We start from the raw sequence: 22,560 nt of genomic DNA on the forward strand, positions 1-22,560 counted from the left end.
TTGTTAATAGATGTACCTGCTCTATGGATTAATTGCTAACTGATCAGATCCTGTACTGAGGTATGCTGGTATCCTTCTCAGGTGAGCGGAGCTACACCCATGCAGAGCACCTTAACGTGACTGATTTCATCCCACATGTTTAAACTTGCCTTACGAACTTGTTTGCATAGCCGAACTGAAATCTGCCCCCTCCATTCCCCGATTTCAGGCGATGATGTCTCCTCATAAATCCTGGATGCGATAGCACCAGCGTGACCCATCACTTCATTACAGCGATGTGCAAAGCTGTGTGTTGTACTGAGGAGGAATTTATCTGGTCAGAATGGACCCAGTCCAGGAACAAATAAAGGAGTTAGGAATCTGGTTATTTCTGGGCCAGTTCTGTATGAGTTACTGCTTCTCAATTTTCTTGCTGTCAGCTAGTTTTTCCTCTCTTCATTTTCCCTCCCCACGCAGGAGGTGAGGTGTCCAGCTAACATAGGCATCTTGATTAGCTCCTACACCCAGCTGATTTTTAACAACACAGTTGTCAGGAGAGCTGACCTGAATTTAGGTTCAGGTGGGAATGAGATGTACCTCGTTCGTTGTCAGTCGAGCACTGGCTGCTTTGGGGCATGCCACGCTTGTTCCAAACGTGAGGATCCAGGAGCGCGGTGGTTCTTGAGGCATCCCTGCCTGGCTCAGCGTATGCCGCCTGGGAGGGGCAGGCTGGTTTCCTTGGCTTTAGCTTTGTATAGACGAAGAATCCTCATACAGGGAGGTGATTTCCTGATGACCAGATATTGTATATCTTCTGCATAACATTTGTATAACATTTTTCATTGTCAACAGGAAGGGATTAAAGCAAGATGGTATGTCAGGCTCTAAGCTGCTGTGCACTGGTTCGTTGCACAGTCAGAGGATATGAGTGGTAGGAGAAACAAACCATTTATTTCCATTTTATTTTATTTTTCAAACTTTCTTTATGATTATTTTCCAATGATTTAAAAGGTAGTTCATGGCCAAGAAAGAACAGCTAGCTTGTTTAGTCTGATGCGGTATATATCACTTGTTTATTTCTTCCAGGGCATTGCTTTTTCCATATATTTACTTAATGGTTTATATTTGACTAATGCACATCTTTCAGAAAGGCATTCAGACTTGATTCAATGGTTGCTGGAATTTCCTATGTTTCCTAAAACATTAAAAATGACATTTGTGTGTCAAGAGCCTCCTTTGCAAAATTGTTCAATGACTCCCCTATGCAAGCTTTGCAGACCCGATGACTTAGCAGATGTAACACCTGTAGCTACTCTCTAAGGTTTTAAAGTATTTCTTTGGTCTTGTATGAACGCTTTGTCTTGCATCTTGCCAAATACAGGACTGAAATATTTACTGATCACTTTTGTCCATTCTGCACATTTAAGTTGTCATTTCTGGGTAGCCTGAGACTTGTAGAGATGGGCTGTAAACTGTGGTGGTTTTCATCTGAAAAGAAGATGTTGCTGAGGGGAAGGCATGGGTGTATGTCTTTAGCTGCAGCGTGGTGACAGCTCTTCAATTACCGCCTTTGGAGTACAATGTTTTAGTCCGTGCCTGTTCTGGAGGATGGAATAAGCAAATATTTTATTCTACAGAATTGCTTTACCCTTTTGTAAAACTTTTTATTTATTTATCAAGTTTATTTAATTTTTTATTATTATTCAAATTTTCATTTGTTTGGGAAGTACTTCTACAGGGCCTCATGGAAATGTTAGCTGTATGTTTTGTGTCCTGTTCCATCCCAGGTATGTGCCTCTCTGGTCCTAGCACTCCTCAACTCCAACATGCATATTCCTGTGCTGTAAACTCAAAACTGGGCAAAAACTAGTTTGTTGAGTTAAAATGGTTTCAAATTCTTACTCTCCTGGGGAACTTGTCCTTTTCCAGGGCTAAGGACAAAACCTCCTGCTGGCATCCCCAAGGCTGAAACAGGGCACTGTGGGATGTGAAGCAATTAAAAAAAGTCAATGTAGGATGAGTCTGGGCTCTATGTTTGTAGAACAACGAGCCTTTCTGATGAAGGAAACGATGCCTCAGATCAGGATGGGTTCAGTTCTCATCTGAGGGTGGAGGGAAATCCTCTGGACAAAATAAATAAATCTAAATTGGAATCTGGAATGTTTCTGTGGGATTTCCTTCTAAAACAGATGTGAATTAATCCATTCTGGTTCTTGTCCTTCTGTCAGTTGCTCTTTAGTGATGACCTTTGGGTATTTTTACAACATGCATCATTTCATCGTTTAATTTTTAAATTAATATACTTCTCTTCTTAAAATTAAACTTTAAGATGTATTCTGCAATGACGGCAGCCTAAACTCATTATAAATGACTAAAATAAAATTATTTTTTTCATGTTAATAAACCCTTCCATAAAAATAACCGTTGAGAGTATATATTCGCTGCCAAAATTCTGAAGAATGTCAAATCACTAAACTGGGGAAATTACTAGCTAGACACCTGGAATTGGAGCTTCTTGAGTAATAAACTAGCTTTTGACAGCTGTAACCTCTTTTGCAGGTGCAAAAGGAACATTTTCTTTTTATTTTATCCTTTTTCCATCAGGTAATGACTAGAATATTACAAGTTGTGAAAACAACTAGGAGTTGAAACAACAGCAAAATTTGTTTACCCTCTTCCATCTTATGAGTAAAAGGAGTGTGTGGGAGTCTGATCAATTCTGATCTCAGAGAACATGGAAAGACGTAAAAAATAGCTCAGATGGCTAATTGCTGATGTTATTTCTACTCTTAGGTACATCAACTACCTCGAAATGCAATGAATATTTTAATAATATTTCCTAAAATGTTCAGGACACAATTTAGGTCTTTTTAAAGAGTTCTCTGCATACTTTTGTTTAGAAGCAGCATGACACAAAGCACTTTAAAAAGGTAATTGAATGAGTAAAAATGTCATGTCCTATTTTCTCCCAAAACAAATGTAAAAATCAAGACAAGATAAATGCAGATGTACATATTGATGTACATATAGTTTTAACGTGTTCTCTTAGTTAACAAAAACAAATATTAACTACAACATCAAAGCTACCCTTGTTTGCAATTAAGCATTTCTGTTCATTGAGCGTCTTTGAGAATAACTCTTTCTTATGAATATCTGTTAGAAGGCAAAAATGCAATACAAATTGAGCTTATCTGAATTTGGATTTCTTGGTTCTGATTTAAATCACAATTAACTAAACTGATTTAAATCAAAGTGATATAATTGGTCCATCCCGCTTTGAAACTAATTAAGGGTGTGCCTTGAAAGCATGCTTATTTCACTGTTCTGACTCAGTGGGTTCTCAGTATTGCTCAATTCTTAATAAATCACAGCAAGTGATGGAATTCTTATTTATTGCAGCAGTCTCAACATCTGAATTTTAGGCCACTGAAGAATAGATTAACATTTATAATTGCTACGTTGATCAGTAACGCAAATTAAAAATGGGAATTTCAAAACAAATTAACCTTTGCAACATGTCATGTGGAGACAGACAGACAGTGGAATCACTGAAAAGGCTCCCCTTCTTGAACTGATTTGCCACAAATCAGCGGATCCTTCTTGCTGCTTTACTGCTCTGCAGCAGGAGGCCTCTGGAGTCTAAATGTCCAAAAAATAAACTCTGATAACAGACAGAATAACATGGACTGTGTGAGCCTGACAAGTAACTTCACTGGTGATCATTTCTTTGAGGTTTTCCAGGCAAACTTGAGTATTTCGGGACTAAGACTAGAATTTTTAAGCTAAGACCAATAGGGTATATATATAATTAGATGCATGCAGGCTCTGACTTATTGAGGTTTGCACTTCCCTATATCTATATTTAACTTTTAATAGCAATGTCTTATAAAGCAATCGGTGGAAAAAATGGTCTTCTGTCCCCACTCGTTCTGCCTAAAATCTGCCAGTCCCACATTTTGCTGAGAACCCTTCAGTGCTCCTTTGATTTTGATGCCACCATGTGAAACCTGAGGAGGTCCGAGGCTGCTCCTTCCATGCCCAGACACCCACAGAGGAGGAAGACACTGCCAAATACAAGCAAATGTTGCATCCCATGGAGGGATGTGTGAGGCAGTCTAAGGCTGGACAGCTGTGGAGGGCAGGAAGGAGCAATGGCATTGCCTACCAGAGCAAACAGCTTCGGTCTCTTCTCTTGCAGATATGTCACCGCCTGGGAAGCTCTTGTCAAATGACACAGCTGATGAGGACTTCAAACTCACCATGCAGTGCTGTCCCAAGGAACAGAACACAAGGTAATTGTGCTCTCCACATAAGTATGTATGGTTCATTCTACCACCATGGTCTATGGGCTCCTGGAAAGTTGCTGTTTTCACATTAGCAGTGTTCTGCCCAAAGTTTCAGTTCCTATTGAATACCTTCAGTGTGAATCAACGATGAGTGAAGGTGAATGGTGAAGAAGTATTTCCTGTTTCTCATATTTTAACTGTGCCCCTACAGTCCTTACCAGAACTGAGTAGTGTGAAACTGACATGGACTACATGACCCTTTAGTCTCACCCTGTGGAAAATGCTGGATTATGCAGATGCTTGTGAACATGCTTTGTGCAACAGTACAGCTATTGTGTAACTTGTCTGTCTTTGATGAGTGGACTGACATGGGGGGAAACTGGTGGCATTATCTCCTGATCCCAGGGCTCCAGGAGGAGACAGTTAGGGAACTAAGAGTGATACTAAAAGCTTCCTATGAACAGAATGTTATTTTTTTCCTAAACAAAACTAAGACAAATCTAAAACTAAAAGAATCTAATCTAAGCAGAGGAGAATAAACACAGAACTGTGTTGAGTATTGCCATTGCAGCTCACAGGGAATGGCCTTTTTGGTAATAGGAAAGCAAATCCAGGGAGGATCTTAAAGCCGTCTAGACCTGAGCAGTGGGAATGCAGAAAGTTTTCTATGTGGTAAAACACGGGTGAACAACCTACCTCCTGAAGCTATATAGCAGGGTGCAAATGGCACTTGTTGAGGTTCAGCAGTCACAGCATGCAGGGTGGGGACAGTCCTCCTCTTCCTGCTGGGGCTGTGTGAGGTACTCTTGGTTTCTGTCGGGCTGAAGGCAGCAAAAAGTGGTTGGTAGGTGAAAAAGTGCTGATGTGGTGGTATTGATAAGGCTACTGAATAGTCAGCCAAATACTTGGAATATTTTCCAAAAGATTTGGCAGACAATACTGGGTTGCAGTTCCCACCCAGAGAAAAAAAAAAAAAAAAAGTACCTGTCTGCCTCGTTCAGTAGATGTTTGCAGCTACTGGTAATGTTGTTGGCAATAGGAGCCTGTTAATAGACAAAGTGATTCCTCTTCTAATGCATGCAAAGATTGTGCAACTTCCATAGATATTTAGTTAAACATGTCCTGCTTTGCATACCTCATTTTTCTCATATAAATAAACTGCAGTTTGTTCAGGAACCTCTCCCTTTGCTCATGTTATATTCTTTGCTGAATACTTCTCCCCACTAAGGAGAATGAAGCATTATTGCTTATAGATTCTTTCCAAAATCAAACTTATTTAGTCCGGTTAGCCTTTCTGATCTGTCTTACTACTGATATTTATACAGATGCACTGTCAAAACCAAATTTATTGCAATGTTCATTGGACTGACTTTGAGGTTATTTGTAATGTGGTTGGATGGCTATTTATTAGACTTGTCACAGTATATATTTAACACATCTATAGCTGTCTAGCTGGGATTATGACATAAAGCAGTATTTATTATATATAATGCAACAAATGCTACAGAAAGAATAATTTTTAAGAAAGATGCAGCTAGCAGAGTAATGGAAGCACAAAGAACAAGAAATGTGGTATTAAATAGCAACTCCCAGCCGGGCTGAGGGAGGGGAATATTGAGGATGTGAGGAAGTCCAGGTGCAGATTTCAAGCTTTTTAAAGTGCACCAGCACTCTGTTGAACAGCTGACCTTTCCCTCATGAAATGGACATTTTTCATTTAGAAAAGGAAATGAGAATCTTCTTCTTTGATTTCTGCACTGATTAAATAGAGTTAAAGAGTTCTGTGGGACCATTTTCTGTACAAAACAATTTCATAACAATCAAGCATTTCACAGGCAGGTGTTACTTTGACATTTTTAATGTTTCATTTTAAGGTGGTATTGACTATTGTATTTCATTGTGATGAGTTCAAATTACTTTTTTATATCAGTGTTTTATAATTTATATCAATTTATAATTTATAACAGTGTTTTATAATTTCTTATTTAGGTGAGTGTTTCACTGTTTTGCAATCATGACACTTTTTTGCACCATCAGACCAAAATGTTTTAGTCTATCTTAACATTTGAGATGTTTTGTTTTGTTTTAACTACCATTTAAGTCAGAAAATAAATACAAATGTTGAACTTCCAATGAATACATCTGGATGTGGCTTGCTTGCAAGGAAGATGAGATTGTAAGGGCACAGATTTTCCAAATAATTACAAATTTCCTTTAAAAATAGTTTACTATAATCTTCAGAAAATGCAAATTCCTTAGAAAAACAAATCCCTAGCTTTCGTACACAGATGATCTTGAAATATTTCATTGAAAAAGTTTGTTGAGTTACTTCTGTGGAACAGATAGAGCCATTTCTGTGGGAGGATGTGCAGGGGAGAGGAAATGAGGCCACTGGCAGACCTTGCAGGTGCGAGGGACTTTCCATTTCTCATGGAGATGCAGCAGGGAAAGGAGGGAGTGTGTGGTGAAAGGAGTTGTTCTCCTTTTTCTCGTGCCTCTTTTTTTGCCCTTTCTCATGGCAAAAGAGCACATCTTCAGGCAGTGTCACTGCTGAACGGAAGTAGTGGGCTCCATCCTAGCTTTCAATTCCCCAGATTAATTCAAGTTGTCCAACCCAAGTCCCATGGGATCACCTTCCATGCACATAGTGGGACATGGTTTTAAGGAGTGACTGTGGCTGCTGGGGACCAATAAATACATATTTATCCATTCCTTCTTTCAGGAAAAAAAAAAATAACAAAGAGCTGAAATACTTCAGTCTTTACATACTAGAGCCCAGAATGGTTTAGGATGAGACATGGAAAGGCATGGGGGAAAACTTCTTGTCTAGTCACACCCATGGACTGCAAAGAGTTTTAATAATGATTTTCAAAAAAATGAGCTTAGCCACCAGCTAAATTCAAGCTAACACCAGTGGGGAAACTACAACAGGTAATTCCAAGAGACCATAAGTTTTCTTAAATTCATTAGAAGCCTGTGGAGACTTAAAGAGAACATAACTGAAAATAATTACATAGGAATTATGGAGTTCAAGTAGAATGCGTTAGTCTGCTCAAACAAAACTTCAGGGGAGATGAATTAGAGTGGATTATTAGCATATTCCACTTTTTTAAGACATTTTGCCAGGAAGGAAACACAGAATTATGTAAAGGAGCTGAAGGTTCATGTTTCCATAATAGCTATATCTGCACTATCCTACCTGAAAAAATAATTCTCTGCAGGTGGTGTTGCTGTTGAATATTTTTGATTTCTTAGCTATTTTATTTTTCCCCTGTAAGCAGCCCTTTTGAGTACAAATATTAACCCACAATCCTCTTTTAGCTAAAACTTCCTTTGGCTGCATCACGCCTGGGTGATGGCTCTTACAGGGAGCAAAGAGGAACAAGTAAAAAAGATTAGAAATATGCTTGCAATAATTCATTTTTATTTGAGCTCATTCATTCTAATTGTTCTCCTGAGGCTCGATCCAGAGCACAGCAAAGCCCAAAGGGGCTCACTGGGCTGTGGGTCAGGTTTTTGGGTCACCTGTGCATGGTGAGGGGAGAATAATGAGCAGCACACCGCGTGGTGCCAGCTCCTCTGGCCTTATCCTGATGACAGCAATAAGGATTTGGCCACCGATTTCACTAAATGCAGTCTCAGGGCTGGAGGAGGGCATCGCCAGTCACTCCTGCGGCAAAAGGCAGTCACAGACCTTAATGCTCAGCATGCTGGGGTGTGTGTCCCAGTAATGCAGCTGACCGTGCCCTGATTAACGGGGGCACATTGTGCCCCGGTGCTCTCCCTGTAGAGTTAGCTGTTTTCTAGATGACAGTGGTCAAAGAAGTTGTGGAAGTCACTGCAGGGACTTGGTGTGATTATAGATATGTTTCTATATGCAATTAAGAGTGCTGTGATGGATGGTTTGTACTATCCTCTGATATAAGTAGGCTGGGATTAATTATGTGTTTTACATACAGAACTACATATATTAAAAACTGTCTAGAGTGCACTTTAATTCTTCTTTTTATTTTTCCTTAATAGAATTTTTTAAGCCAATTCAAAAAGTTTGGTTTTGTACACATAAGTTTCATTCACTGCTCCCTAGATGTGGCATCAGAGGGAGAAATGAGATCCAGGGACCCTTGCCATTAATCTTGCCATTCCCTTGCCATTAATCTAATAAAGCTCTACTTTGTTCGTAATTTACTACACCCTTCAATAAGCATTGTAATATTTGTGCAGGGCAAGTATATAAATCATTGTTGCCCTTCTCTACTTTTTTACTTATCTGGTTCTTTCAAGGTCACTAACCTACCTTATAGCTTTCATCTGGTTTAAATATTCTGCTATTACCTTTTACACCTCACTTCCTAGTCCATGCCCATTTAGATATCTGCAGCTGCTTCTTCTCTAATAGCTATTGATCCATGTCTCCTTGCTAAAGGTTACCAACTTCATCAGCAGTAATGATATAAATTAAATCTGTTAAGATTCATTTGCATCTTTTTGCTGATTAGAGAGGGGTGATTGTTCTCTGATTTTGGTGTTACTGACCAGCTTTACTGCCTAGGATATCTGAAACAGAAAAATTATCTTTAGTAAAATGTCTCCATTTTGACAGATGTAGACGTCCAGCCTCCAGGTCATGCAGAGAGGTTAATCAATCCCTACTGACCTTCCAGAGCCTGAAATGTCGCTGGGTAAGGCCCCAGTCCAGCAAAGCACTTAAGGATATCCTTAAGTAAACATGTGATCGGTCCTGGTTTTAGCATGTTTTGGCAAGAAGTGCCTTTCAGAGTAGAGCATCTCGGAGGATGCTGCTTCTTGGAAGGGCTGTGTAAGACCAGGCTCTACCAGTAGACTATGGTAGAGGAGACTATGAGGGAAGGGAGCCTGACACATGGGCATGCCAGCTGCAGGCCATGGTGGGGCACTCGCTCCTTCCTGTGTGATGGATATCTCCGTGGCTCTGCTGTGGACAGCCTCCACGGAACAAAGCTGGGACTGTTATCAGTGCAGCATGAAAGAAACAGGGCTGGAAGAGACCCAAGGAGATCATCTCATCTGACCCTACACAAAGCATTCCTGACACTTGTTTGTTTAATGTGTTTCTCTAACCCTGCCAGCAGCAGTGAGCCCCCAGCCTCCCCAAATGATCTCTAGTGCCCAATGGTCCTTGCAGAAGGGAAGTTTTTATAGTGCTGAACTTAAGTCTCCCCTGTTGCGTTTGAGCCCATTACTTTTTGTGTTTTCCCTGTGGATGTGGACCACAATTTATTGCCTCCCTCTCTGCAGAAGCCTTTTACATAATTGAAGACTGTTATTATGTCTCCCCTCCGCCTTCCCTGCTCTAGACTAAATAGCCCAGATAGGAGGATGAAAGCTGGAATGGGGTGTCAGGGAAATGGGGTTAGAGGAGGAAATCACAAAGGGATTAGTCCTGCTTCCTGTCCGTATAGAAATGGATGTTTCCTTCTGAACGACGGGGGTGTGGAGGGAGAGACGTGGTTGTCTGTGCTGGTGATTCACTACCGCAGCTCCCAGACCTGGGGCAGACTGATGGGATGCTGCCTCACAGCCTAGGGAAGAGGGGCTTGCGCTGGTCTCTGCTGAGCTGCGATGCTCCTATCCAACCTGTGTGCTTGGGAAATGAGTTTAAAATTTTGTATAGTGATGAGGAACAAACCCAACTCACAGGTCAGCCCTACCACAACAAATGGTTGTGTTTCTATGTATCACAAAAGCAGTTTTTAGGTGCTGTGTTACACAGACAGATAAAATGACATGGTAACACCGTCACCCTGCAGCAGCATCCCAGTAGCCCCGCCACAAATCCTGCCGGGGACCCGGAGCCCTCTCCTGCGATGCCCAAAAGGGCTTTGGCCAGGAGCGAGGCCTTCACCACGGCTCCGCGCCCTGCCTGTGCGTGGGACGGGAGGCCACCCGCCACACACGGTGCCTACATGTGTTTCACAACTTGATTGCTGTTCATAAAACCAGCACGTGGAACAGGAAAACACTGTCTGATCCAAAACGCCTCGGGGCGCATTATGTCAATGTCACATACATTAGGAAAGTACAGCAAGCGCTCCGAGTGGCTTCTTGTGTTTGGAGCTTTTTTCTGTTATTCATGTCTGCTGTCAGAGCTGTAGCACGTACGCAGCCTTGGCTTTGTGGCTGTCATAACCTGCAGGAAACAAAAATAGCTCCCAGCTTGGAGATTTCCAAAAGCACAAGGTGGGGGATAACGTAGGGAAAAAATGGCTCTTAACCACTTAACAGTCACAAGCAGCTTTCAGTGGCACTCTTTGTTCAAATCACACCAAGAAGAGTCCCTAGACTCCTGGCTACGTTAGATCACAGTTTGTTTTTTTTTTATATCAGAAAAAAGCTGGCCTTGAAGAAAACCAAAAATTAAAGGCTGTTTTAGAGTAGCAGAGAAGTACTTTGCATTGCCAGCACATTGCCAGTGAGCTCCAGCACCCCCAACCCCTCTCCAGCTCACCCACTTGCTCATCTCCGCAGATGTTAAGACTTTCCAGTTCAATTTCACAGTAAAAAAGCTTCATAAACTACAATCCAATTGATTTTTTTTCAGCTGTCCTTTCCCCCCTCCCTCACCAGTGTGACTTGGAGAAGACATTTATATTCCTGAATTAAAACCACATTTGCCCAAGGCCGAGAAGGGCGGAGGCAAGGGCAGAAGGGAGAGAAACCCTTTTGTTCTCTTCCTAGTGGTTCCCCCTCACCTGCCAGGGCCAAGTTCCAAAATAATGCCGAACAGCTGAGGTTAGCCAGGGACATCTAATCCCGGAAAGCTGACTCTGAAATCCTGCACCCGTACACGGTGCTCGTGTTTCATCAAGAGCCATTTACCTGTGATTCCCCCAAACCTCCGAGGAAGTGTGAGAATACGTACAGGTATGTGCTTATTTAATTGGAAAAAAAGTACAAATTTCTTTTTGAGAGTCAGGCACAAATGACACCAACAGCAGTGTCAATGCTCATGTTTTTAAAGGTAAGCATGCTCAGGAACTGTGCTGCAGACATACTAGGATCTTCTGAGTGTACCCTGAGCAGCTATGTCTATGGGATGTACAAGAATTGTTATTCTCAGACAAGGGAAGAGTTGAATCCTCCTTCCCTGATTTTCACCGATGGGGAAAGATCTCATTGGAGCTGTGAAAACGGGCATTAAAGTGTCTTGTATTTTGCTGCAATGCCCTGTTTACTTTCAGAACAGGTATAAGGATCACCCTGGCATCACAACGGAGAGAAACCTCTGGGGGTTCAGCACACCTTGGGGGTGAATGTGGCAGCAATGAGGGAAACGCACCTTCCCAGGCATGAACAGGGACCGAGAGGACATGTTGGGTAAAATTGTTGCTGTTTTTCTTGTTTGCAGTCAATCAGTAGCAATAAAATGCTATTCTTCTCAGGGAAGCTTTTAATTTTTCCAAAGAGAGTTCCCCAGGTTGCCCCATGTATTCCTGACTCACAGCTAAAACTCCCCATCAGCTCCACTGTGCCCTTCGCCAGCAAGTATATTTCTAGCAGCCTGGTTTGTTGCTGTTTACTTTAAGAACAGAAACTTTTTATTAAAGAAAAAAAAAAAAAGTCCTTCATTTTTGCTGTTTAGCCACTTGAACGTGAGCACTGAAAATATTATTTGTATGGGATAAAGGAAATATTTGCCTTAAATTGTCTCATCTTACTAATTGGTTGCAATGGAGCTACTTGTACGTAGGCAGTGAAAAGCATCCAGTCCCTCTGCTTGAATTAGGGCTTCACAATGCTTGTATAAATGCTCCCAGGGGAGAAAACAAGCAGAAGTTGCCAGGTGTTTGGGGCTGCCTGTCCCATGGAGTCATCATAGACTCCACAAGGACATCACTTGGGTGTCAGAAAAGAACAGCTCCTGAAAAATTTAGAAGTTTCTGTAGAAGGTGAAACTTTAGAGAATATTGAGAGTTTTAAAATGATATAAAAGTGGAAAAAACACCTGGGAAATATTTTTTTCAAGTCCTGATGTAAAAGGTACAGCTACTTTCTGTTGTTCAATGTCAACATCATTGAGGGCATGCTAATGTGAAAAGTGCTGTTTATCGATGAAAAGTAAAAGTATAAATCCATAGTCTGAATTTAAATCAGAAGAGGAAATGATTAATATAAAGGATTACAGTACTACAGTGTAATTCCCCTGAGATGCAAAAACATTTCATGTTTGAAAGTGACTTGAATATAGTAATCTTCAAATATTCATGGCTGAAAAAGTTTCCTAAATGCAGCCTCCAAAATAGGTGTCACGAGACAGCGATTATGCCCCGAGCTGATTTCAAAACCATGGCAAGTAATGTTGTTTCGAATAAACGCAGTGTGTTATTGACAGAAATGGAAGAGGGAAAAAAAATCCTCTGGGTCTGTGTGTCAAGAATGGAGAAAAAGAGGGAGGAAAGGTTAAAGCTGGAAGGGTGGAAAAGCTGACTGGGAGGAACAAGCCCGTTCGCTGCTCAGCGCCCTGCCTGTGCAGGTTGCGTCGTCGTGACCTGCTCCTCCGCGACGTGGGCAGCCGTGCTCCCTGCTGCCGAAGGAGGTCAGGAACCTGCTTTGGTCTCTGTTCTGTGGCCACGTTGCTGACCCCGTGCCAAGGTGGGAACGCCTCTGAGTCGAGGCTGTGGGACCGCACTCATCCTGCTGAGCGCCTGGCTGGCTTGTCCCGTGGCAAGAGGGAAGTCTCCATCGGGCCGAAGTGCGAGTAACGCGGCAGCCCCATGCGGGAGGCTTGCATAAAGTGGTGCAGAAGGTGTTTGGTGTTAGTTCAGCTCTTAGCAGTCTGGGTTACAGTGACCTGCAAAGGCCCTGCTGGTGTGGTTGAGGCAGGGATGGACGGGGACTTAATTAAGAGGAGCTGGGGATGAAGCAGAGGGAAATGAGTTGTTTGTGCAGTTACTGCTCGAGGACTGAGTGACACCTGTTCTTCCTGCTGTGCCCCCAGGCTACACACTTTATCATCTCTGCTTGCAAACATCCTTCTTTCCTCCCAGGTTCGTGCTACCTTTTTATTTTCCCTCCAATTGTCCAATTGATTAGCATAATTTAGTTAAATTCAGTAATTGTTTTCTGCTTGTACGTACCTTTGAAGTTAGCTAGAAGACATGCCAGAAGCTGCTCTGATTTCCCCACTATACCAACTGAAAATTAAATAATAATAATAATAACAAATTAACGTGCAGATATTATCTCTCCTTACAGACTCACATCATTTGTATCACTTAGCCCTGAATGCCAAAACCCATTTCTCATTGCCTCAGCCCCCTCCTGTCATGATGAAGCCAAGGCTGGTGGGATGGCGGCTGGGCCACCCCGGAGCTCTGCCACCTTTGCAGGGCAAACCATCCATTTCCCTGGGGCAGGCTTTGTCTTTCACCTCTGCTCTGCAAAATACTGTCCCTGAGTAGTTTTACAATGGCAACCTCAGCTAACTCTTGTCTTGGCAGTGGCACTGTCCTAAAATTCAGCTCTGCCGTTTGTCACCATTGAGGTGGTTTGCAGGAGATGCCAAGCAGCAGCACTAATCGTTGTATGGACTCTAATTACTTTTTGCTAAAATATCAGCAGGATACACTCAAACGCAGTGCTGATTTGGGTGAGGGACTTGCAGGTGCTGTAGCATGAAAACAAACTGCAAAGTAGCTGCCCCATCATTCAGCTCAAGTCCAGTTTTTCAGACTGATTTTTCCCTCTTCACAGGGCATCTGTCAGGATTCCTGCTCTGGAAAAGAAGATCAGAGCAAACGGGGACCGAGGAGAATAAAAGCTGACCCAAACCTTTGACCCAAAGTTAACATAAAGGCAAATGAAACCTTAGAGGTTTGTAAATGGTCATGAAACACTTCCACCTCCTGCCCACCCGCCCCTTAACTTTTGTTTCTTTATACTCCTGTGCTTACTATTTCTAATTGAAAGTCTAATGTAAAGCCCCAGTACGTTAATGAAAAGAACTTCCAGAGATTGTAGTGACTTTTGATTCAACCTCCCAAAGAAAGGAAATAATTTCTTTAATCAAAAACTTTTTAAACTTAAGAGAAAACAAAGCTTGAGGAGAGATGGAAAAGCAGAGGCCAAATGCAATTTTCTAGCACGTGTTCTTGGTACGAACCATGCCCAGGAGATTGATATGGACATTGTTACTCAGAAAAAAAATCACTGTATAGAAACAGAGAGTTGCTGAGCTAACAGTGGACTGATTTAATAAGCTATAATGTCTGTTCGCAACAACTGGAAAGCTTGCTATTATTTACTGTCAACTTGTGCTGTAGAAGAATACCACGGGTAATCAGCTGGCATTTATGACCTGAAGTTTGCATATATACGTGAGAAACTGAGTCTCTTTCTTTTCACCAAAATAGCAAGAAAGTGCCAATTACATGAAAACCTCATTAGGAAAATAACTCTCTGTTGCTCATAGAGTTTTTAACTTTCTAAGTGACTTCTGTCGGAAGGGGGTAGAAATGTGATAGTTTATAGGGCTTAATAAAACCTGAGCTTCCCTGAGCTACGCATTAGATGGTCAGGATAAGAGAGTTCTTGTCTGAGATCTATTCACGGATGATAGAATCAAGGAAGGTTTGTGAAACCAGCTCAAACAGAAATTAAGATGTGGATTTTTCGTGGTGATTGTTATGCTGTTATTTGGTGATGTGACCGTAGTGACTGTTCCTATGGATTTATGTTGCTGGTTCAGAGTTTGGTCTCCTGTAAAGTATTAACCTGCCTGGAGCCCTTATTTGCACGTACAAATTGTGTGTTTTGTGTGCACAAACTGGTATGGCCGCATATTTTGCTTGCAAATACATGCACAGCTTATCTAGAGAGTTATTTCCCAATATTTGTGTAACAGACACAGTTTTGATTTTCACAGTCACCGGGCATATGCACATGAACAGCATGTGCTCCATAGACTATTACTCTGCCTTAATGGAAAACGCAGATGTGGGATATGGTTCTGGGAAGACTTTGCTCATAAGCAGCTACTGCTTGTTCGTAACGATGCTGTGAATGAGCGTTATTTTGTTATTATTTATATATTAATTTTATGCAGCTTTTTTTCTTTAATTCTCACCCACTCTTCATTTTCTTTTTGTCTCCCTGTTGTCTTCCCCATTCTCTCTCTGACTAGATTTTCTGTTTCAGAGCTCCTCCAAAGTCTTCTCCAGCATCATACCTGGGTTGCCTTGTCTCTGCCAGCAGCACACGTGCTGTCTCTCCTGGAGCACCTGAAAATAGTGACAGCATCTCCTTGCTGGGGGACATCATGGTGAGATGCTGAGAGGTTCGCTGCTTTCACAACTTTGGCTGGCTTGTCTTTGGATGCTTGGTTAGTTCCAGCCATGCACTAAGCACTGCTCAGCTCCTAAAAGGAAACACAGAGCTTGACCCAAGGTGCTGGCTGAGTTCTGAAGTGGGGGGAGGAATCCTACTGACAGAGAGTTCAGGGACAGAAGAAATGATCCTGTTTGCTCTTGTCACTCAAAATTAGAAGTTGGAAAATTCTTTGTGTTGGCCCAGTGACAATCAGTTTTGGCTGTCAAAGCTGTTAGAAATCTTGTGTTTTTCTGCCTGCTCGCTTGGATCCACTTTTTCATTGGCTGCTGTGGCTCAGCTAGTGTGAGTTTTTTTGGTAAATGTTTGATCTATTTGTTTCTAGAAATCTTGCAGGGCGTGAATTACTGGAAATGAAGCAAAATGTACCAGACAAACTCAGTGCATTCTTTTCAGCTCAAAAGGGACTCATTTGTCCCTTTTCTCCTTTTAGACATTTCCTCTTTTCTTTCTGGCCTTGTTGTATTATTTACTTCATGGGCCATTTGTTATCTGATTTTTGGCAAAATATCAGGGAGATTTTCCTGACAGTGAACAGGAAAGAGATGTCTTAAGGGAACAACAACAGTTTCTTTTCCTGGGAGAACTGGAAAATGAGATGAGCTCCAATGTTGTCCTTGCTGAGACAAAGTTTGGGGACTGCGGTGTGCTTTGTTGGACTCAGCTGTGCAGCTGGTGAGGCTTGACCAGCTGGGCTTTTGGTTCATTTTTTCCTGGGGTGTGTTAAAGTTGATATTTCTCCCTGGAAATCTTGCCTCCCTGCTGTGATGGACAGAGGTACCATCCTAGGTGAGCTGAGGTCCATGCGTGTGACTCCGTGGAGGCTGTGGGTCTTCTCATCTCAGGGTGTGAACATCTTTGTAGCTACAGGCATCCCAAGCAGATAGTAAAATGAGCAACCATCTCTCTTGAGTCCTCGGCTTCCTCAGCACAGCTGAAACGGGCTTACACCCAGTCTGGTCTCAGTAAACTTTTCACTTTTGCAGCTTCTCCGAAGGTTTGGCTTTGCTCTGGGATTGCCCTGACATTCAGCTGCTCTGCGGCTGTTGGGTTGCTCTCTGTCTTCTCTCCAGCTAAAAGTTTATAGCTGGGCTGCACAAGCTTGTCCTAGCTTTGGAGCGAGCTCAAGCTGAGGCAGCTCCAGATGCAGCTTGCAGCCTGCCAGAGAGGCTCTCTGACAAGCCTGTTACTACAAGTTCACCCCAACCGGCAACTCTGGCAAACTCAAAAAATTTGCATGAAGTTCATGTTAGTTCAACATGAGCTCGCTGTGCCAGCAATTCGTAGCTGCTTCACACCACTTGAAGCCCAGTCGAAAAATTTGAGCACACCTACCGTGCAGCCTCTCTGCGAAAGTCTGGAAGGTGGGCAAGCATTTATTTTTCACAAATATCACAGCGCCAGTGAGTTTTATAATGTCTTCTGAAAGGTTTGAGGGTTTTAGGTCCTACTCTGCAGTTGCTTTCTCTGCATGATGTAACAACATCTAGATTAACTTCCAAAAGCAGCTTAGGTCATAGAAAAAGTAGGTTTATATAAGAATATTCTTTTCCACTCACTAATTCAGTGAGGTCTTACGCCAATTGCATTAAAACAAATATTTATAAAGCCTTTATTTTAAAACAGTTTCTGATGCTTTGACTGTATGTATTAAAACACAGCCTGTTCAAAATATTTTCTTCCACAAAAGCACTCTGTGCATTATAGCTTCTGTAAGATCTTCAGCCGGTACGGAGGCCTTGCAGAGCTGACGATGTTCATGCTGAACAGATTTTGTATCTTTGTTCCTTAAGTTTGTCAAAAAGTCTTTTTTGCTCAAAAAGAAAAAAAAAAGTTGGTCAAATTTTGGAGAAGATTTTGTTAAAAAAAAAAAACACTAATTTGATTTCTTTTTTGATCTGGAAATTTGAGTAATTTTCAGTGTTTTTTTTTTTTAAATGAATGTTATTTTGCAAATATTAACAAATATAGTTGACATTTTCCCTCCTCTCCTGACATTATAGGAAACGGGAATTAATTATCATCTCATTCTTTGTGTTGGGTGAAGGCTTTGTGCTCTGTACTCTGGGCTACAGATATGAGCCAACCCCAGTGCTCAGTTAGATCTGCAGCAGGGCCATGACTTCCACAGCTCTTCCAAAATTTCTGCAGAGCAACAGGTAGAGCCCTGCCCAGTGACCTGATCTGGTGCCTGTTTGCCCCGTGCCTCGAGATGTTCCCCAGCTGTTGGAGCAAGGGTTGCAAAGAGGAAGCAAAACTCCTCCCTGGAGCTGTGGGGAAGGGCTGGTGGCTTTGAGGGATGGCCGTGGGAAGGGTGGAGGTGGGAGATGTGGAGCGAGGCCGGGTGCTGGCCAGCCCCAGGAATGGGAGGCATGTCCGCGGTGGGAGGCAGTGCTCACAGGGTTCCCAGCTCTCCTCATTGAGCATTGTTTGGAACAAACGTAGATGCTGTATATGAATGTAAAGCTTAATTTGTGGTTTTTACACCCACCACATTTCTTGGAGTTGACATTTTATGGAATTTTAGGGCTTTTTATCTCCAGGCTGTTGTTTCCTTTGTGTTTTCTTTTCTTGTTCATTTTACCAAAAGCTAAGAGCCCATGTTTTTTTCACCTTCATAACCAAGTAGCATGCAATCAAATTGATCCATGTGCTAGTCAAAGCAGCTGTGTATGCTGTCCTCTGCTTAAAAGTACATAAACCTGGGAGGCAGCGGGGGCACAGGTTCGGTTGGTGTAACATGGTACAGCTGCACTGTAACATTGCTTGGGTGGATGCTGAGAAATCCAGAGGAATGAAGAATTCCCTAGGAAAATGAGGAGATGTGGAAATAAAATGCATCACCCCTTGTTCCACTTTGTGCCCAACACAAGGACAAAGTGGCTTTTTTTTTTTTTTTTTTTCCAGAAATGCCTCAGAGCAGCTGTGACTGAAAGGCATCCAGGCTGTTGCTTGCTCCTTGTTCCCAAAATGTGCCAGGCATTTTCCAGGTGGAAGTTACGGCTGAAGAGACACGGGAGAGAGCAGGAGGGGAACTTGAGGTGGCAGGCACTTAGTGTAAGTGCAATCTCATTCACTTTAAAACTTCAGCCCTTTCTGGTGACTTTATAGCATAAAAGAAAAAGCATTTTTCTGTTTTCTTATGAGTACTGAAAAGCCGCTCGCTCCTCCCACTCTGCTGCAGAATATACTGCACAAAGGTTTGTGGAAGGCTTTCACACGAGGCATGTAGTGTCAACCTCAAAAAATTATTCTCTCTGAAGATGAAAAAAAGATGGGTCAGTCACACTTTTGCTTGGACCTCCCAGCCAAATGGAGTAGTGCCATATTTTAGTTCATGGACGAGCAGGCTGCAATGCAGGACACCGCACCCCCTTGACCTGCATGGGACGTTGGGTGTGTGGAGATGGCAGGACTGCTGTCATCTACTGCTCTGCCAACCCCAGACTTGCAGCTTTGGCTGATGATGTGTGTCAAGCCCTGAAGGGTCTCTTCAGACCCTGCTGCACCCTGACCAATTAAAGTCCTTTTCTCAAAATTGTCCCTTCATCCTTTACCAGTAAAAATTGAGGATTTTGGCACATGAAGCAGCAGAATCAGACAGAGCCAGTTGGAAGAAACTGGTAATAGCCCAGACTGATGTTGATAGACATTCCCCAGCCATTGGTTGAAAGTTTCTAGTCTAGTTTCAAGGGCAATTTAGTTTTCAAATCTCTTTTCCATTGGACATGTACGTGCAAAGTTGAGTAGCAGAGATAAAAGCTGGCACAAGGAGATCTGCCTAGCTGTCTGATTTTTATTGTATGCCATAATTATAGTAGCATACACTTTGGACTGACAGCATTTTTCAGCAATTGGGTACTTGAGAAACATTAATCCTACTTCAGCTATTTGTGTAGACTATCACCTTGTTCAGCAGGTTAGCTGAGCCAATATTATCCTACTTTTATAGGCAGCAAAACAGGGACAGAAACAAAGATTAAGTGACTCACCTAAGGTCGAACAATATTGCCAAGAAAAAAAAAATGGTTAAGCTTGGGGATTATTGCATCCCAGTGATCAAGAAACGTGTGCAATATTTCAGAGAAACTAAGGTACATGTCCCTACAATAGGTTAGAGATGATACTAGCTTGGGAAGTTACATATTCACCAGGGCAAGGGACGCTGTGATGGCATGGGATTGTAAAAGCCAGCAGGCCCCGGTGCTTATGGATGGAAATGGCCAGATCCTGCAAAATGCCCCCACGTTACTACTTGTGGAAACCCTCATTTTCTTAAAGCATATCTGGGACTTCAGCAGGTGATTAATACGAGTCTAGAGGTGTGATGAGCTTCTCTGTGATTTTAGTTTATTTTGGAAGAAATGCTATCATTAAGTATCTCTTGAAGTCCAGCAAAAATGTCCAGAATTTCACATCTTTTAACAAAAAGTTATTAATTTCTCTCCTTCACTGGCCATCTACTGCCCCATTACCCAAAGGGGATGAATATCAGTGGGACTATTTCCCGAATACAGGGAGAGGCTGCATGATGAGAGGAGCAGAAGAAGTCGTAATGTCCATTTAGCTTGCACAACAAGACTCAAGGTAAGAGCATCCCTGAACTTGAATACTGATGGTATAGTAATTTTAAGGAAGTGATTATCCCCTAGACAGCTGAGTAAATTTCAGACCAAAAGATGTTTATGTTGAAAAATGGGCTAATAATAGGGCTAATGTGTTTATACATGGGGGAATGGAGAAGCCAGGCCTTTTGTTCCTGGGCTGTCTTCTCTTATATTATGACTGCCACCGAAGAAAGCAACCTCTACAGAATAGATCTAATTGCTAACTAATTATGTTTCAGCAAAAATGAGCAGGGTCCCAGATTTTACTTGGCTTGGATGTTTAAAGGCAAATAATAAGTTACGTAATAAAACAACAGAATCATTAAACATTGATTTACATGTTTATTTTGCTATAAGAAATGAAATTTTTATTGGAGCTGAATTAAAGAGAGGTTTATGTGCTTGTATTCCCCATAGCCTTTTATACTCTAGCAATATAGCAATATTCATAAATCACACCAGAGTTTTCAAATTTCCTCAGGAGTGACCTAGGCAAGAAACCCTTAACAACTTGCTGAGAGACTTTAAAATTAAATTCAGCTGTAATATCATCATGACTAATTTATGGCTAGTTTGGTTGTTACAAAGATACATTTAAAGAAAGTGGAGTACAGGGTGAGGATAAGATAAAACTTTGGTTTAGTATCATGTAGTTATTCTGCTAGAAAGGTTTATTCAATGTTTCATTACTTTATTGAACATGGCAAAGCAGTCTGTTCCTTGAGAGAGAGGAAACCTGAATTACATAATGAAATGTGTCAATACTAGACCTTCAACTGAGCAAAAAAGGGGAAATGCTAGACATGAAATTAAGCTTTTATATAGTTATTGAAGAATCCTGTTCCCTTTGCTGTCAGAGAAATTTGTGCATGTGTGAGAACACACATGCAGCTGCATGCACCCATGAGTACTCTATATATGTGTGCATATATAAATATACATGTGCTCATGAATGCACAAAGACTCCACTTCAAAATTAGATTTATGGTAAAATATCATTAAATTTTTGGCACAATTTGAACTGTGTTTCTGAAATGCCCAGTGTCCCTGAAGTCTGCTGTTGTCCCACTGCAGCTTTTGAACTTCCTGCAAGGCTGGTTACACCAAATTGAGATTGATGACAAAGCACATTTTGAAGTTATTAAAGGTATTTGTTTTTCCTTTAATTTCTTTTACCACAGAATGAAAAGGATGAAAAATGATATTTTTTCTCCAGTAATTATATGTCTGACTTCTCAAATTTTATGCAGGCAGAAAACTCTCTCTGAACTCTGTGTGTGTTGGCACCCACCTCATAAGCATCTTGCTTTACACCACCCCAGCACCATCATCATCTCCTGTTTGAGACATGGGTTTTCAGGCTGTCCATTCTTGTTAACACCAGCAAATCATTTAAGGCAGGAGTTAAGCTAAAATATTTCTTGGTATATGTCTTTTTGTGCCACTTGTCTTTAGGTAAGTGGATTCCTGTGGTATTGAACCTTCTAGGATATCGAGCTTCAGTAGGTGACCTTCTCAAGGACTTCTTGCGCTTACTGACCACTTTTTCCATCTATACCCAAGGGGCTGACCCATGACCAGTGCTCCAAACCACCAAGCCTCCCATGGTGTTCTTCCTCTGTCAACTCTCTGTGGTGACATCCTGGCATCACACAGGAGAAGCAGCCTACAGGAGTAGACTCCTGCCCACGGAGGTATGCAGCCAGTGGCTGTGGATGCAGTTCCTTTTTAATATGCAAGGGAAACAAGTCACAGCTAAACTCATTGCATAAATCCATTGCCTGAGAGAAGCTTCGATATTTCTGTAAATTCAACAGGGAACTTATTCACCTTCGCCTCTGGCAGTGGTGAATTACCCTGCTGATGGGTGCAATTCGGAGGCATGTACAGCTATAATGAGAACATACTGTGGTTTCCCTTAAAGTAATATAGTGCTTATTGCTGATAGTTACTGCTTTACGAAGTATTAATGTATGGTTATAGTGCAGTCATGTAGCAAAATTATAGGGGCCTAAAGGATGTTACTTAGCAACACTTGCTAATGTTGAGTTCATAATGAAGAAATGGAGTAAAAGAAATATAGAGGATATTGAAGTCATAAAATAAACTGTGGTATGACTTGAGAAAGCTGTTCTGAAAACAAAGATGCTGTCTGTTTCTCTTTTTGGCATAGTGAATATGGTAGAAGAACTTAAGATCTGATTTGAAGCAACACATTTTAAATATCTAAGTAACAGAAACAAGCATTATGTGTCTCTTCTCTTTGTCCTTGTTCCTTGCGAAAAGCATCAGAACTGCTGGGCTTTTGGAGAACCTCTCCCTGT

General features: G+C 41.8%; 1 long non-coding RNA gene across 8 annotated transcripts in view; it reads left to right on the plus strand.

Moving 5' to 3' along the window:
• LOC106035507 (uncharacterized) overlaps positions 1-22,560 on the plus strand; it is a 78,754-nt gene that overhangs the window by 45,596 nt on the left and 10,598 nt on the right. For 2 of the 8 annotated variants that reach the window (XR_007166955.2, XR_007166952.2), the window contains 8 exons: positions 4,178-4,271; positions 11,486-11,621; positions 13,998-14,117; positions 15,441-15,564; positions 18,537-18,686; positions 20,111-20,216; positions 21,311-21,383; positions 21,487-21,930. This is a non-coding gene — a long non-coding RNA (uncharacterized lncRNA). Of the gene's footprint in view, positions 1-4,177; positions 4,272-10,433; positions 11,169-11,485; positions 11,622-13,997; positions 14,118-15,440; positions 15,580-18,536; positions 18,687-20,110; positions 20,217-21,310; positions 21,384-21,452; positions 21,931-22,560 lie in introns of those variants that run through there. The other 6 variants (XR_010833964.1, XR_007166962.2, XR_007166965.2 and 3 more) reach the window with 6 other exon arrangements.

The sequence above is a fragment of the Anser cygnoides genome, chromosome 10 (genome assembly GCF_040182565.1).
Source record: "Anser cygnoides isolate HZ-2024a breed goose chromosome 10, Taihu_goose_T2T_genome, whole genome shotgun sequence".
In the NCBI taxonomy this organism is placed as follows: domain Eukaryota; kingdom Metazoa; phylum Chordata; class Aves; order Anseriformes; family Anatidae; genus Anser; species Anser cygnoides.